The sequence below is a fragment of the Myxocyprinus asiaticus genome, chromosome 27 (assembly GCF_019703515.2).
Source record: "Myxocyprinus asiaticus isolate MX2 ecotype Aquarium Trade chromosome 27, UBuf_Myxa_2, whole genome shotgun sequence".
Taxonomy (NCBI): domain Eukaryota; kingdom Metazoa; phylum Chordata; class Actinopteri; order Cypriniformes; family Catostomidae; genus Myxocyprinus; species Myxocyprinus asiaticus.
In genome coordinates, this window is record NC_059370.1 from 21,199,747 (window position 1) to 21,214,076 (window position 14,330).

The window sequence follows — 14,330 nt, forward strand, 5'->3', positions numbered from 1 at the left end:
TATACAGTCACGATATGGCTTGCTCTCCCTAAAGCTGCAGGCAAGAACTCATCCTCCATCCTTGGATATTTTTGCAGTTTTATGTATATGTTATTAGTATCTATTAAGTCTAAAACAATGCACTAGAAGTAAACACATACAGTTGGGCATAGCTCCTGTGAAGTGTTCATACTGTCTGTCTTGGTGCGGGGAGTTTGTTATCATGGTGAGGGGCTAAACTATGGGGGGGCAGATGGGGCTTCTGGTGGTCTCTAGTTTCACTCATGAATGGTGAGTGCTTAATCCTCTAGGATCCTGTGCCAAAGGCCTCAAGGCACCATACTGATCCTTCAAAACTGATAGTGGCCCAGCAGAGCGCTCAAAGCTCAGGGCTGGGGTTTACTGAGCAAGAGTTTAATCGATGAGTGTGTTTACATGCACAGTCTTACACTGATTATATTTAATAAGTTAACAATGTGTTAGGTCATTTAAATGCCTACCTTTTTTGGGGTAAGGTCATAAACTGTTTAAAAAACAAGATTTTTGCCCATAACCCCAATTTTGTATTGCATGTAAACACCTTTAACAAATTTAACAGCGTTCCTACCATCTTATCCAATGTGCAGAAGTGCTGTGCACATGCCTGCTTATGTTTTAAGTCAAAAGTAGGGAATAATCAGTTGATTATAAATCTTATGTAAACGTAGGAGTCTTGCGTGTTATTTTTATTTTTATTTTTTTAATAAGCTGATTTTTTATAGTGATAAGTATATTGTTGTGCTGTAAACACTCCCATTATCAGCCAACATTTACATATACAACATTAGATGCACAAAGGACAAAAGAAAACGTCATTTATCCATAATACATTAGCGCAAGTGACAGTGAAGTATCGGTTGTGATTATGCATGTACGTGGAGGTGGGTACATAATTCAGAATTGTGCAAGAACAAGCTTAATCAGACCAATGCTTTCCCCCAGCCAAAGAAAACTGCACAGTTAGGAGAAAGCTTTGACTGACAGTGGGGTAAGTAGACAGAGAAAATAGTTAGACAAATGGATACAATGATATTGCTTGACAGACAGATGGAAGCGTGAATGGATGGTTTGGCAGCATGATAAGGTAAATAGACTGATGGATCACTAAACAAATAGAGCAAGAAAATCCCTGGTGTGGTTGCAAAAAACAACCCCTCTATGATGGGGAAGCCAGATAGAAAGATAAACACAGATGGATAGGGTTGATGTGACATAGATCGATAGATTCTTCAATCCTATTTCTCTGTTCAAATGCAATTGTATTTTGGATGAATCAGAAGGGACGGATGGGTGAGGAATGACACGTTGACAGAAGGAGACACAAGTGAAAAGACATGTCTCTGTCTCCTCCTCCATTAAATCTGATGTCACATCAGCACAGAGAGGAGAGTGCTATAAATTCACATGATAAACATCTCACTGAATATAAGCTGAACAAACACACACATATACATGTATGCGGAAACACAGGATGAGTCTGTGCAGTAAATCTGATGTGGGTGAGTTTGTCATGAAATGTGAAATGAGGGTGATGGAGTAGTGATGGGTGGTGAGGTGGAAGGTTGGAGAAACTGAGGGATGGAAGTGATAAAGCTTCACTCTGCTAACAAGGTCTCAAGATGCCATTTGTAGATCTTAATCACTCTACTGCCAAAATGGCAACAGCAGTGTGAGGACCAAGATGCTGGAATATGAGTGATTCGACAAGTCAAATCAAATCAAAGATTTCTTGGTCAGAGGTAGAAAAAAATGTCACCTCAAGAAGCTCAAGAGGTGATGTTGAGGCTTTTAAAGACATGAAAGGAACAGACTCTTTGCCTTAATGAAATATACAGAGGGCCACAAATAGGAAAAGTATATAAGAAAAGTGACCATTAGTTGTTGTTGCAGTGTGTTTACAAATCCTATACCCACTTTAAGACAAAAAAGGAAACATCTGAAAGCAAACGTCCAGAATTTCAAATCCACCTCATACAGGTGACCCGTCTCCCCAAGCTGGGACCATCCTAAAAGCAGTTACAGCAAATCCATTAGAGTAACATCTCTTTCCCAGGAGCCAAACAAAAAGTTCTCTTCTCTGCTTAATCCTTTGCCTGGGATTGCTTGTGCCGCTCTCAGTCTGAGAATACAGAATGCAGACCTTACTTAAATAAAACATGCTGCTCCTTCTTTCTTTCTTTATTTACTTAACTCTCTTTAGATGTCTTCTCTCACCAAAAGAGCATACAAATCATGGAGGGCTATTTTCAGAGAAAGCCCATGGCCCCTTCAGTGAACAGTCTGGACTGAGTGATACGCTTTAGGGATAGATTGAGTTTAGCTCCTGAATTATTCATTTGAGAGAACTTGCTTGTGTAGAGCAAATTTGTCCACTGATTCTCCATGTTTTTTGTCCTCCTTTCTTATTCTTGAAGTCTCAGCCCTGTCCAAATCTCTGTCACCATCTCTAAACCTGAATTATTTCTTCACTCACTAATCTGGCCACTTCCTTTCTTGATATTGGTCTTCACAGCTCATTTTCTGTAGAGTTCAACAGTGCCTGCACACTTTCAGCTGTCCTGGTTCTGAAAATATGTTTGCCTTTTTTTTTTTTTTTTTCTCCATATGGATGTAATGAAGTACTTCATAAAAGAGCCATGAACCAAATCAACCAGCTCTGATGTGAATCACAATGTTACAACTTAGATTTAAATTAAGGAAGTATATAAAAAGAAAAAGAAAAAAAGAAAAAGAAAAAAAGACAAAGGTACAAGACTGTGTAATGAGAAATGAAGCATTGCAAATGACAATCAAATTAAAAACAATGCAAAAAATATAAAACTATTGATTTGAACTAGATTACGAGTATAGCAACTATATTTTTTAAGTGTATTGCAAAATATTCAGATATATATATATATATATAATGATTGTAGTTTGAGAGGGTAGGGAGACTCTGATTGGTGGATCTGTTCTGTTTATGATTATAAGTAGTGTAGTTATTCACAGCAGATTCTGTTTTTAAACATTTATTTTTTTATTTTTTTATTTTTTTTTATAATGTGGAATTATGGCTTCAACAGAAGCATAAACTATTGATTAACAACCTCAGAACTCAAAGTAGGTCTGTCTTTAATAGTTTTTCTTTTTTTTAAATAATAAAAATAAAATGATTTCATTTATTTATTTTTAGATTATTTATCATTATTTTTGTATTTATTTTTTGTATACAAGCTCTTTTTTCTCTCACCGAAGGGTTTAAATATTTCTTGCCTGTTCGTCCTCTAACAATAGGTTACAGCTTATGAAAAGTGACAGTGTGGCACAACATCAATCTAATCACTCTGATGCAGTTGTGAAGGTGAAACGCAACAGAGCCAGATGTCACATGCCTGCAAGTCTTAAACAATTTTGTTATCTTATTCAGCAGAAGTGAAGATGCATGTGCTAAGCTAATTATGGGGAATGCGACAACTTCTCTTTCAGAATTCCAGTGACGAGGGATTTGTTGACCTGGGGCGGGGGAAGGGGGTTGTTGTGCTGTGTGCGTGGAGCTACGATGACATGTCCCCGTAGAACTCCAGGCGACAATGGATTTCATTTGAATGAAATATTCATCAACACTGACTTATTTATCGAGAAGAAGATTTCTACAGGGGAGCCCTCAAGAGATCACACTCACATGCCAGTCTGTAGCCACTTTACCCACAAGCTTTTCAATAAAACAAGCAAACAACACGATTCCAACACCTATAAATAAGTCAGCATTCCTGAATAAAGTGCAGTACACATGGTCTCTCAAAGGCTCTAAATCACTGTTTTATAGAGCTGCATGGGCCTGAGCATACCCGAACAGGATGATAATAATGCCACATAACATCAGCGGTACCAACACCACAGACATGATGCTATGCAAGATGCAATAATGCCCTAAGCTTTAGCTATTCTGTACATGTGGCATCTTAAGCACTAAAAAATAACCTTTATCATTCATCCCCAGAGATTCCTTGTTCCTAATTCTTCCTCAGTGAAGTACTGCAGTTTTAATGAGCAATGCAGTCCCACCTTTTTGCTTTCTAGTTCCCTGGATGACCAAGAGAACTTGATTAGTCAGGCAGACGGGGTTGCTGGGGTGCTCTGGATATTCGCAAAGCATTAAGCACCAGCTGCCAGGATGTCTGTCAGTGTGGGCTATTGTTAGTCAGTTTGATTAAGTCTCCTGTTAATAACGGCGTAACATGAGATGTGGTACAAGGAGTGAGACAAAATTTGAAACTCACACTTGCGGGTGATAAGCCCACAGTCCCATCAGCTCAAAACACGTGTACATACAGAGAAATACAGTAAAATCTGCTGCCCTCATTAAAAATCCTCCACAGATATGTCTAGTTTTTTTTATTTATTTTAAAAAAAAAAAAAATTGTTATGGCAAATTATTTAAAAGCAAAATGACCTAAACTTAACAGAAAAACAAGTATTTGTGGGAACCAATGGTGGCCATTAATGGTCAAAACCAACAGTGCTGTTCAGAAAATCACTTTGCAACAAGATTGTGCTGACATAAATATAGGTCTCACTGCCAGTGGCACTTAAGCCGCACAATCACTGGTCATGCTGTTTGTCCATCTCCCAGGGCCTCCTTGGGCAGCCCTGCCTTGCAGCTACACACCTGTGTCTGCATGTCTTCCTGGGATCAATTAGCTTTAAAGTTTCACCAGCAGTTATCCCTTTATCCACAAACCTGGCATCTTTGCCCACAAAGCAATGTGATTCTACCCCTGCTGAAAAGACCTGGATAGTTGGTCACCAGCATAGAGTATATTATGTTTTGGATGCTGTTCCCCAGATTGGGAAGCTTGTGTGCTGGTATTCTCTGTAGGCATCTTAACTTGGTTAACCAGTGACGCTTCCTTGGTCAACCAGCTTTCTGAGAAAAATCATGCTTTGCTGGTCCACCAGTAAGGCCAGAACTAACCAAGCCAAACCAAACAAAACAAAATAAAAGCAAAGCCAAACAAAACTAAAAAAAATAAAAATAAAAAATAAATTAAAAAAACAAACAAACAAAAAAAAAACTGAGCCAGCAAGGACATTCATGCTGCTTTAATGGTATTTTCAGCTGGGACTCTATACAGCCTGAGCCATTTTGATTCATCAGCCTCGTAACTGTGAAAGTTCATACCAATTTTCTAAATCTTCCTGATTCTCCCAGGAGTCACTGATAGACCTCCTTTAAGATCACAATCTGCCAACAGAAAATGCATTTGAGGGTTGATTAAGACTGGGAAGTGCCTTCACATCAGGTGCAGTGGACAGATCTTTCCTGTCAGCACATTGCATGAGGGTGCTCTCTTCTTCCCTCCACACCATTCCACCAGGGTGTCACAGCTAGTTCAAGCCTGAGGACAGTGCATGCACTGGGAATACCTGTGCTGGCACTCCCCCATCTCCCGACAGTACCCTTCGCATCATAGCATGGGTCAAGTAATCAGATCTGACAGATGTGCCCCCTGTACAACATCTCCCCTTCCCCTACTTTCACAGCCCCCTTTCCCCGCTGCCCAGCAACACTGTCTGACAGCTATCAATATGGATTCCAGCAGAGCTGCAGAAACATGGCTGAATAAACACAGAAGGGAGGAGGCAAAAATGAGAGAAAATCAAAGGCAGCACAAGGTAGCATATTATCCACAAGAACAGGAAATAATTTACTGGCAATTTGTAACTCATTTTGGTTTCTTTTGTGGAAGGGAGCTATTTGTGTTCCAAAGAGACTGGGGAGAGGGCTCTTCACATGTATTTTAAAAGTTCAACAAACATGTCAAAATGCCCTGAACTGGTTTGGTAATCAACAACTCCCCCCCCCCACCCCCCCCATTCTCTTTCTGTTCTGTTAAAATTTGTTCAAAAATGTATCATTCTTTTTCATACTATGTTGTTCAAGAGAAATGTCATCATTCAAAGTCAGTATAAATTGCTACAAGTTTGTTTATAAACAGTTTAATGATTTATGGCCTGTGGAGAGAAATTGTGAAAATGCTTCACAATAAAAAGCAGTGAGTGCATTTTTTACCCTTAAGTATTTTGAAAATACTTACAAGAGCCAAGGAAAAACTCTCAAAATGTTCATCCAGTGAACAATATGAAATTATATACTGAGATTAGAAAAAATAAATAATAATAACTGCACCAGAATCAGGTAAAATGTCAATAAATTACTATATAATAATTAAGATATAATCTTCAAACATGTTACAGATTTTTCACAGCAATTTTTCTTTTTAAAATGACAGTGGACAACAGTGAAATTATGATCATCTCGCCCTGTCTTATGAACACTTGTAGGATTAGTTTTATTGACACTATGCTATCATCAAAATCTGCAACTTATAAGGGTCATAAAGTGCCATAATATCACAGTGATTCTGCATTATAATGATTCCCATGCTAACCGTAGTATATCCAAAGGCTTGTGTGTGAGAGAGAGAATCGACCTTTCCCGTCTAGAAATCTGCCTATACTCACACTCATCTCATAAATCTCACAGCCAATCAGGAAGCAGTGAAGCTCTTGACCTTCAGTAGTACATGCTCAATAGGGCATCAACACAAGAAAACAGACAATGACACATAGGGCCACTTGATCTGAACTGGATCTTACACATTCACAACATCTATAGTACATAATTTACAATAAACATATAAATGCATCATGACAAAAATGTGTCTGACATAAAAATTATGAGCCTGACAATTTGGAAAAGGTGATAAAACAGTGGCTGGACAGTGATCAGTCAGATCTGAGATGTTCGAGTACTGAAAAAAGGACAGAACAAACCTTCAGTGCTGAAGGTCTGGAGCAGCAAGCAGGTAAGAGACTAAAGGTCCCTCTATGACAAGTGCACTGAAGGAGGGAACATCTGGTGGACCGACTGCTCTTTTGGTTAACACGCTACCCCAAGTGGCCTACACCCAAGTGGCACGCACACACACACACACACACACACACGCACACACACACACACATGTTGGTGCGGCTATCCTTATGAGGACTCTCCATAGACATAATTATTATTTTACTGTACGAACTATAGATTCTATCACCTAACCCTACCCCTAAACCTAACCCTCACAAAAAAAAACGTTCTGCATTTTTACGTAAAAAAAAACAAAAAAAAACATATTTAGTATGTTTTTTTAAGCGATTTGAATTATGGGGACACTAGAAATGTCCTCATAAACCACATTTAAAGCATAATACCCTTGTAATTACCAGTCTGTAACCTAAACAAATGTCCCCGTTAACCACCCATACCTGTACACACACACACACACACACACACACACACACACACACACACACACACACAGAGAGAGGCATCTTGGAATGGTTTGAAAGCCTTCTCTCAACAGAGCAAGCTGCTCAAGCTATTGCATTGTTGTTGTCAATGCTTCAGATTTGGTTCAAGGTAAATGTGTTTCAAAACACATATTACTGCCATACACCATCTTCCTGGGTGTGGTTTAAAATAACGCAAACTAAAGTGCAATGCCACTCAAGGTGAAGCACATGCTCTAAATACAGACAGGAATATGTCATTGCTGGCAGAGGCTGCTGTTCATCCTTCTTCTTCTCCAATCTCTCATGTGGGATAATTTCCATATCTTCCCTTCCATTGGTTCCAAAGATGGAGAGAGTAGATCTGAATCCACCACGTGGCCCTAATGAATAAGTTGAGATTGTGAGCCGTGCTCGCCCTGTCAACACTAAAGTAATTTACTGCTGTAGCAAGGCTGCTCCTTAACAACCTGCATGTTTGCCTGATAAAGCAAAAGCGACGGGTCTCTCGGCTCACAGCTAAAGACCTGAGTGAACCCTGAGACGCAAGAGTTTCATTAATGTAGATTTCTTGCCAACCGAAGGCATGCAAGTGAGAGGGAGAGAAAAAACAAAAAACAAGATACAGGCTGAGAGAAGGTGGAAGGGTCAGTTCAACAAGCCTGCTGCCCAGCACCACTGCAAACACATGCATACACTCACTCATCTCTGCTGTCGACCTGGGCTGACTCTCCAAGTCAGGGTGAGAGCTTGGTCGTGGTTGTGTTAAGCAGAGCTCATCCTCCCTCAGCATCCGTAATGATGGAGCTAATGATGGCTCTTGCTGCTGTAGGCGCAGCCTGCACTGAGCTAGAGTAATTGTAGGGAACCTGCACATGGCCTGCTGATGATGTCATTGCCGCCAGGTTATCATTCAGTCCTGCAAGAACATGGCTTCTGACTTTTTGCCATAACTTTCGTCAGGCACTCTTGCAGCGGGAGAGGTGAAAATAAAGATCATCGATCCTCTTTTTTAGAGGATAAAAGTTAAAAATAAGGATAACTGAAATAAGAGTGATTGTCTCGAGGAATACAATGAGAGGAGCAGGTGAACATGGAAAGCCTTTCATGTTGCTGAAAGAATGACTGAAAAGATTGTACGAAAAAAAGAAAAAACATAGAGAAATCTGCTGGAAACGCATTGATTTTTATCATCTTGAACCACTAAACTAGCGGCTAAGTACCAGTGAAGTGAGCCGCTCTCACATCACATCAGCTGCACTTCAATCCAAACTGATATATTTCATGATGCTGTTTCACACTTTATCCAGACTTTATCAATAATTCCCTCCTTGCTGTAGAGCTATGAACAGTGTTATTAACATAGAGGAGCACACATGAGACAAAAATGAGGAGGAAGCCAAAGACAGAGGAGGAGAGAGAGAAAGAGCAGGCTTTCCCAGCCAGTCAAGAGCTGCAGTGTGATTAAAAATAGAAATTGCACTGCAGATTAAATGAAAATAAATAAATGAATAAAACCTATACCCATCCAAGTGACTGCAGCTAATGTGTTATGGATCCTCTCTGACAGAAATCAACTTTTAATGAAGAGCCATGTGCTGGGAGAAATTAGCCATTACCAACAGAAGCAGATATTAAAAGTTTATAAATGACAGTAGTGTTGCTTGTGATTGCTGAGGATGGGGTGAGTCAAGGGAATGTGGCAGAGGAAAACACTGGCTTTGCTCTGATTACATGTCGGCGTGCCAGGGGGCCGTACGGCAGGCACCCACACGCTCGTGACGAGTTAAATTGTGAGCATCTACCCAGTGAAGGCATGTGATGGGAGCACGCGACAAACGCAGCAGAACAAACACACTATGATGCCTGGATCCCTTCATCGTGGCTCTGATCAAATACACCAGGACATTCAGCCATATGGGGCCTACTTATGGGCTGGAGAAAGGGTGGACTCTTGAGGTTTACTTGGTGTCACTAGTAATGACAGAAGAAGAAATTAACTGTGTGGAGACAGTTCACATGGTCGACAATGAGCTTTTCTCTAGAATCAGGGAAAGGGGCTGACAAGGCCATAAATAATGGATTATTTTGAAGTGTGTAAAGGAATGTTGGTAGTTCAATATAAGCTCAATCAGCTGTCAGCTCAATTGACGGCATTTGTGCCATAATGTGGACTCATCTCTGTCTACTGTGAAAGCAAAAATTGCAATTACAGAAAAGCCTTTAGAATGAAAATGAATGGGGCCAGTCCATAAACATAAAAATATACAGTGTTTCAAAATTATAGCCACAAGATGTAAACATTATACATGTTATCATGATTTTAGTGTAGGGTTAAAGTTTGGTTAGGTTTGGGTTAGGTATTTATCAGATTACAGGGTTTACCATAGTACCATTGTTACATTGTCATGACAAAAACATTGTAATATAACTTTACACAGATAAGGTTGGTATGCAATTTTTTCACAATAAAATCATGTTAACATGTATAATGTTTATGTCTTTTGGCTATACTTTTGTAACAGTAAGTATTTTAACAGTTATAGACTGGCTCCATTGTAAGTGCCTTATTGTAACCATTATTTTTGCTTTTTTTAAAATCAAGGGATGAGTCGAAATAATTTTTGGTGGTAATCAACATTATGCCACAAATGCTGTCAATTGAGCTCAACTTGTAACTAACCCAGAACATTGCTTCAAGAAGGAACACGGGTACTGAGAAGAGCACAAAATCATATTTTTTTTATTTATTGCCTAAAAATATGTTGGGGATTTATTGTTGGGCTTTCATAATTTAATGCCTCCTTCTCTATACACAGCATACCTTTGTCTATTCTCCAACTGACATAATAAAACACTTAAAAATAAATAATCAAATAAAGGCTTTGAAATCTAAAAATGGTGATCTGCTTCTCTGCTGGGCTCTGGTTAAATGAAGATTAAGGCTAAGCTGCAGAGGTGAAGGGCCTGGCGAATTGAGCCCCTGCAAACGGAACATTGCACGGAAATATACATAATCTTACAAAGCCATATTTTCCATGAGAACAGAATGTGTCAACTTGTCGACCACGAGGCACTGTAAACTCCTTTTGAGACATCCACTTGGCCATGGGCAGAACCAATTAGCTTTATTTTGGCAGTACACAATCTTTGAATGCAAGGCACTTTACTGCTGCTGGCGCAGGAAGGAGTTGTTAGTCTTGATGTAACACGGAATTTTTTGCATCCTCCTTTGATCTCTACTTGAGAGATCAGCCCGTCAACATCAAGAAAATGAGTACTTTAGGATTAGATCTTTTTAATCAAACAGTGAATGGAAAGGAGCTGTCATTCCAAATGATGGGCAAGTAATAACATTTTTCCTAACATGAGTGCACCCCCTGATGTTATCACAGGTAGCTAAGTGTACAATTTGGCGAGACTGTAACAATGTATGTGTGAACAGCTTCAGACTAAAGCAGAGCGATAGTGTTCTTGTTTATTTTTAGATAGCATCTTACCACGAAGAAAGGATGTTCCCCTTAAGCAGTGAAAATGGCATTTTTAGTCAGCAGATTGCACAGATATATTTATTCATGTAATTATTTAGGGTCTGTTAGACATGAAGGGGAGGCACGGGGAAAGTAAATTTTCTGAATGCCTTCATCTTTCAGCTAAAAATGAATGAAGAGAAAATACATAAAAATGATCTGCCATAAACTGGGCCAAGAGAAAAAGAATAAACACTATAGCATAAAAGATTATTTCATTGGCTACGTGACACCCGACTCCATATCTGGGCAGGCAGCTACTTAGGGGAATAAGGAGGTGATACTGTGGACAACAGCATGCTGTAAACTTTAAAGGGCATTATAAATTCCTGCTGAGAAGGAGTAAAAAACTATGAGGGAATAAAGAGAGACACAGAGATGGGGGGGGGGGGGGTGGTCAGACATTACCTGCAAGAACACTAATTGACAAGGCTTCTTATTCAAACACTCAAGTTGCTCTCCTCCTCCTCCCCTCCCTGCCCTCTGCCACAGGCTCTGCTCTATTCTTAGCTCCCTGCAAAAAACAGCTCCAGTTTGTCATTTATGCACACTAAAAATTTACAATACACTCAGATTGAGTATGGATGCTGATCATCACAATTTTTGAAAATTAAAAGGGCCCAAAGTCCAAAAAAGGACAACCAATACAGGGTGAAGATGGTAGGGTCATATGGTTGGATTTCAGTGGCTGTCATAGACGAAGCTCGTTGGTTTATGATGCATGAGCATGTGTAGATTAACCACAGTTAATCTGAAGCAAAGCACTAATGATCTTTTTTAGAGTATGCTTACACAGCATCAAGCATGACAGAAGAGATTAGCATAAAATGGCATTCACATTGACAGCGATTTGCAATGATAAAGTGACCTCAAGCGATTTTCAATGAGAATTGGCAGTTACCTGCATCATGAACGACAGTGACTGCTGGCGATACAAAGCTCAACTGTATGCAAAAATCTGTTACTGACACAGAGCAACAGCACAGAGACTTTGCCAATTTACTGTACATTAAATTAACATGATCACATGGGAAATCGCTGCATTATTTCCAATGTTTATTTATTTATTTATATATATATAACCTAAATTTGGACCCAATGTGCCTAATTCTGAATAAATGCCACCAAGTGGTAAACTGTAATATCCCTCCGGTTATCGAGATGCATAGAAGTGAAAAAACACTGTTTTGGTCTCAGTGTTGTTATGGCTGGGATTAGGGTTAAGTGTAGGGTTTTGGTTAGGGTAATGACAATAATTATGTCCTCATATTAATGACTACTTAAATGTTTCCAAAAGTGAGATGCACTGTGCCTGCCATGTCACATCCATTCAAAGAAGTAAGGGAAAGATTGCAGCCTTGGTCTCAGCACTGATGCGCATGAACGCGACTATAGTTCCAACTTCGGCCACTGGGGGAGGGCAGATCAGTCATTCTGAAAGCATAGAATAATTTTTTTTTTCAACAAAACTATCAACCTGTTGCCAATTTATCCATCAGATCACTTGGAATTCAACTTGGTGGAACTGTGTGGTGGTGGTAGCCTTTTGTTTGAGGACCTAGGACATTAACACAAAGATTGCTGGTTCAGTTCCACATGAAGTGTTAGCGATATCACAAGCACATTCTCTCAAAAAAGGCAGTATATCCAAGTTTGCTTGAGGATAACAGCCCATGCAATTAGTGAACTGTAAGTTTTCTTAAACAAGGGACCGACTAAAATAGCAAGTAAGCATTCCCAACCTTGCAGGCTAAAAGCCTCACAAATGACCCTGTAAAAAGACACAAGAGTAGATCAAAATGATTCATGCACACAAAGGTGAAGATGCCATCATAGAGACAAGACCATTTCTCTCCTGGCACAGAGTTCACTTCCTGTTTACTCTTGATAACTGTACCTAATAATTTGTGAGCTCTCTGTATTGAGGTTAGAGGAAGTGACATGCGAGAGCAACCATATGACAGGAAGGACTGTCAAACTATCTATTTGTGAGAGGGTCAAGGAATCGTCAGCTTGCGCTGGAGTTTCATTGATTAATGCTGGCATTAATAAAAGACTATCCCTGTCCAATAATATGTCTTCAGATAATAGATGTTGCCAGTCCAAGCCAATAATAGTGTCTATAATGGAATCAGCAGAACTGAAAAAGGTGGAATTCCATTTCCTCTTGTGGGCCTTATGTTTTGTACACCCCATTGTTCATCAGCTCCTGCAGCAGATAACCACTGAATTTGCATCTGAATCAAGCATGCTTCATAACCTGACCTAAACACTGACTATTCAAATTACATGACCCAGAAAAGAGCCAGCATCTTTAATATGAGGCAAAGTTTTTCACATTTCAGATGCATCAAAGGTGCCAGAGCATGCTACAGAGCAGCAACAGTATCACATGCCGCCATTTTGATTTATACTTGATATATCAGATATTGCCAAAAACAACAGGTTGTCAGCCATAAAAAAGGGGTTGTATCAACAGTTTGTTCTCTCCAGGGCTGACACATTGCTTGGCTGGTATGCTCAATTTGTGCAACACAGGCTTCAAGGTGAATGTGAGAAAAACTATAGACACTAGGGCTATTTTTTTTTTCTAGCCGATATGACAGTCTGAAAGACAGTATAAAAGCTAGCTCACAGACAATGCTCAAATATAAAATATACATAGACAGAGAAAGATTTGCTGATTCAAAGCAAAGCAGACACAGCTATAGGTAAGTGTGTGAGTAGGTCCCCCCTCTGGCTGGAAGTGGTATAGTCTGCATGCTTGAGTGACGGAGTGCATTTGTTTAATCAACGAACACAGGGTAAGCATGCGTGAAATCCCCCATTTGAGTTGATGAGAAAAGAAAAGAAATAAATAACTGAAGGAGAAGTATTTACTTGGGGCTTGTATCATGAATCACCCTACAAAAACAGCAGTAGCATGAGCTGGGGTCTCTCTCTCTCTCTCTCTTTCTCTCTCTCTCTCTCAAACCTCAGCCATAGGCAGTAAATAAGCTGGCAGTGAATAGAGAAGGTCTGTTGACAATGATGTATGGTCTCTAGGACTCCACAGCCATTCAGCGCTCTTTCTTTGTCTTGTTTCATCTCTGTTCATCTTAGCAAGGCCAGGTTTAGTCTGGTCTAATTCAAATTTATTCAGCTTGCTGCTCAACAGTCTGATTAACACTCCACACAGAAGTTGAAAAAATATGGAGACACCGAACAGCAGAGAGGAGCTTTGGATATCAGAAAGCTCTGACCTTATTTTATCACATGACACAAACACAGCCCTGCTGAAATGACCAGCTTAGACCAGTAGGAATTTCCATTCTGGTTATTGCAGGTTTCTTTGTTTTCATTAATTTTTATTTAATTTTTATTTTTGTATTTTAGGACGGCAAATGTGTTAACAGATGTGATTTATATTTAGTTAACAATGTTAACATTTCTCAGAGTCATCAAGTGTTATCACTATCTAATGCA

General features: G+C 39.5%; 1 protein-coding gene across 8 annotated transcripts in view; it reads right to left on the minus strand.

Moving 5' to 3' along the window:
- The window catches only part of LOC127418368 (protein diaphanous homolog 2-like), a 653,451-nt gene that overhangs the window by 14,716 nt on the left and 624,405 nt on the right, over window positions 1–14,330 (minus strand). The gene's annotated exons all lie outside the window — the stretch shown is intronic.